Source organism: Limulus polyphemus, unplaced genomic scaffold (genome assembly GCF_000517525.1).
Source record: "Limulus polyphemus unplaced genomic scaffold, Limulus_polyphemus-2.1.2 Scaffold4705, whole genome shotgun sequence".
Classification (NCBI taxonomy): Eukaryota; Metazoa; Arthropoda; class Merostomata; order Xiphosura; family Limulidae; genus Limulus; species Limulus polyphemus.
Genome location: NW_013670315.1, coordinates 1 through 4236, shown reverse-complemented (window position 1 = coordinate 4236; position 4236 = coordinate 1). Strand labels below are relative to the sequence as shown.

Below are 4236 nucleotides of genomic sequence, written 5' to 3'. Positions count from 1 at the left end.
ATATCATCGGTGAAGGTAGTGTTGTCTAGATAATATAAAAACCAACTATATCATCTATGAAGGTAGTGTTGTCTAGATAATATAAAAACCAACTATATCATCTATGAAGGTAGTGTTGTCTAGATAATATAAAAACCAACTATATCATCTATGAAGGTAGTGTTGTCTAGATAATATAAAAACCAACTACATCATCTATGAAGGTAGTGTTGTCTAGATAATATAAAACCAGCTATATCATCTATGAAGGTAGTGTTGTCTAGATAATATAAAAACCAACTATATCATCTGTGAAGGTAGTGTTGTCTAGATAATATAAAACCAACTGTACTTCATGGTGAAGAACAGTCCAAGAGTTGACGATGGTTGTCATCCCTGTGGTCGTCAGTTCAGAATTAGCGACGACGGCAGATAGGCTTAGTAGCTTTGTTACAAACAAACAAATTGTGTCACAATATAGCAACGTATTAAGGAAATCACTCCAACATTAAATTTTCTCTGTTAATATGTCTGTAGTTTCTCGACATATACAATACTAGACTAATAACTAAACTGTGATGTCTTATTTTTAACAGTTGGGTATGATCAGTAAAATAGAAACCAGAGCCTTGAACTTATAATTTAAACAATGGCCTGGCTGTTAGAGGGCGCTGTACTCGCGTCTGCTGGTCGCGAGTTCGAATGATCGTCACCTCACATGCTCGTCCTTTCAGCCGTGGGGGTGTTATAACGTCGTGCTCAATACAACTATTTTTTAATAAAAGATTAGCCCAATAGTTGACAGAGGGTGGTGTTGACTAGCTGTCTTCCCTCTTGTCTATCACTGCTTTGTTACGGACGGCTAGAGCAGATAACCCTCGTGTAGTTTTGCGCAAAAATTTGAAAACAAACCAAACAATCTAATTTAAAGATATTTATATATTATAAAATATAAATAGGGCAACATTGTGTAATAAACTTTCTTTTAAAAAAATAGGCAAAACAACGTTTACATTACATAATAAAATGTTTAAAAAATTTAAAACTACGTGTTTCAGTAGGTTCTGCTACACAGCGTGTTTTTATATAAGAATGATATATAAGAGTTATTACTACAATATGCCACTAGGGAATGTTGAAATAGAAATAGTGTTTGATAGTTTGTTTGTTTGTAGTTAACCAATGAGGTATGTATGCTGTGACCAGACACCGGGTTTCTAGAGTTATAAGTCTGTAGTTTTTACCGCTGTACCACTGGGGGGCGAGTTTGATAGATTGTGTGAATTGTATTAAATGTATAATGATTTAAAACACACATCTCTTTAGAGCACTCAAGCTGGAACAATTCATCTTAAAATATTTTTATTTAAAAACTAATTATTTATTTTCAACAAGTTTCAGGATTGTAATACAGTAGACATTTGACATAAAATTGTTTAATGTGTACAGTACTTTCAATTTTTTGCAATAGGTGGCACTGCTACTTAGACATAATGTTCTGAAATTTACCTCGTTTTCTTTCAAATGTTTTTTTTAAAACTTTTAGGTGAATTGAATGCCCTTTAATCAGTTTCACATACTCCCCACCTAGCTTTATACAGATAACAATGCTGTAGTAACTTACAACAATGTCATTTATGACCAGTACGTGTATTTTTAACTTGTTAGCTGCAAAAGGTATTGATTTAGATCTAGAAACACTCCTCTCAACCCTCTGACAGCGACCTTGTGTATTTGGTAACATTTTAATTATTTTTTATAGATATTTTCGCAACTCATGTGATATAATACTTGTTACAAGTATTCCCAAACTTGTTTAAACAACGAACAAAAAAGTAGCTATTTTGGTGTGTTTTTTTTTTCAAGGTTATTGAGAAAGGGCATCAGGAAAACAACTACATCTACAGGACACGTTAACAAGTGGTACGGAGCCACACGTTACCATAAACATTTGTCTAATAACCTCGCGCACACAATTTTAAAACACAAAATTCAGTTCTCACAACCTGAAAGTTTTTAACTCAGACTTGTTGTTTTCAGTGTCTGTCAACTAACCTTCCGGAGAACTTTAACTCAAGATTCTGCCTATAAGATGTGATGATTTTAACTAAATACTTCCCGATAAACAATACATGTTACTGTACACTTCCAAGTCAGATTGGAATATTTAATTACTGGGATGATTTTGTATCTGATCTATGAAGGTAGCTTGGTTTAATATAAAGTTAATGGTCTATACCGTTTTAAGTAGAAGTTTGTTTTTGTTTGTTGATAAGCACCGAGCTACACAAAAGACTACCTGTGTTGTGCTCACTACGAGTATCGAAACCCGGTTTTTAGCGTTATAAGTTTGATAATTACTACTGTGCCACTGAAGTAAGTGATAATAAAAAGGTTGAGGATTTTTTTTTTAATAATTAGATCAGAGAAATTTTAAAATAATTAATCTTATAAATTATAAGAAAACGAATCAACCAGTATTTTGTCTTCTGGTTAACGAATGAAATTTTGCCCATTTCTAATTGGCTTTCATTTTCCTCGTGCACTCCAGAGAATGTTGCATGCATTGTTTTCTTTGTTACAACACACGAACTTTATTTCCATATTTTAATAAATTGTATCACAATTGTTTAATATTTTATAATGAAATCCCAAATTTACGACATAGACATTTCATTCATTATCCACAATAATTATATTTTAAAATTGCCACAAGTGATCGCTACACATTATTATTGTTACGATAGCGGAAGTCACGTGACTCTGGTAACACGTAATGAGTATCTAGAACGTTCGTGAAGGCTCGAGTGTTCTCCAGACGCCCTCTATTTCGTATATATAAAACCGGCGAGAAGTGACGGCATAGATAAATTAATTGAATTGCAGACAGGCAGAGATAGAGACGGACAATTCGCGGTAGTAAGTAAAGTGTGAATCGTTCGTTGTGAATTACAGCGTGTGTTTAAGTAAAAGTGACTGTGGAAATTAAGTGTATTGCAAAGGTGAGTTGAGAAAAAAATAAACTAGTTTTATTTAAGAAAATAACTTGTATCGCTAAAGTTTCTCGGAAAGAATTTCTACAAAATATTAACACTATTACTATATTTTCGTTACGTATATACCAATTTACTCATTTTTCGTTACTGCTTCACTGACTTACACGTCGTCTACGTGTTGTGTATACCTTGTGGTGCATTCTGGTAAACATAAAACAATGGGACTAACACACACAACAAATTTCACAATAATGATAACTTTTATTTACATCATAAAGAGATATGTACATATTCTATATTTAAAAACATGGAGTTACAGCCGATGTAAGATCACTACGTGACTAAAATATGTAAATATAACAGTAACATTCTGATTAATTATTAAACTTTCATGGTGTATTACGAAGGTCATTTTGAAAGTTTGTCAACACTACAACCCTCTTTCCAGCTTCTCCTTCTATTTTGTCATATATTTTCGGGGTTTTACGACAACGTTTTCGACAGATATGAAAGATATATTTCTCTTTGAATTAGGTATTTTTCTGAAAGCATATAAAAAACGAGAAAAAAAAAGGTAAGTTTATAATAATTATTTTTAAGTAACCAATACAATTATAAAGATTACAAAATAAGCAAAACTAAGTAAATTAAAATCCTAATATTTTAAAAAAGTAATGTAACATTTTTATACAAACTATAGTATTTGAAACAGTGTTCTGTCAATTTGCGTCTATTAATATCTAATATTTATTAACATGTAAACATACCGATAGATGGCGTAACATGTGTAGATCACGCTTGGTTTGTTGTATTACTACCAGGTTTACTATACCCGTGATAGGTACAGCACACAAACTAAAAAAAAAGTTATTATTGTTACTTTTATTAACTGTATTTAGGACTAACCTAAGCTGGTCGAAACTCTTCAAACATTATTGGAATTACGACCGAAATATTGTTAAAAGCAAGGCTACGCAAGTGACGAAACAATGCATTCTGATCTTCATAACTGGACACATGATTTAACTATACTGACGGCCAGGTTGATTATGAGTTTTGTTTACTGGGATCGGAAGTTATAAACGTTCTTTGTCTATGAAAATGCACTTTAAGGTAATGTAGTTTACAGACATGGGTTATGCGAGGTGACAGCGCGTGCTGTAGAAACATTACATTCTGGCACCATTCAAAGGATCTGGTGTTAATATCACGTGCAGAACGCTCTCATTTACTGATGTTTGTTATGCAATATTTTGTTAAT

General features: G+C 32.5%; 1 long non-coding RNA gene across 1 annotated transcript; it reads right to left on the bottom strand.

Moving 5' to 3' along the window:
• Positions 1 to 3222: 3222 nt before the first annotated feature.
• LOC111088906 lies at positions 3223 to 4212 on the bottom strand. The gene is made up of 2 exons (XR_002613278.1): positions 3743 to 4212; positions 3223 to 3517 (listed from the first exon to the last, which is right to left on the bottom strand). It is a non-coding gene; the product is annotated as an uncharacterized LOC111088906 (long non-coding RNA).
• Between the last annotated feature and the right edge of the window lie 24 nt (positions 4213 to 4236).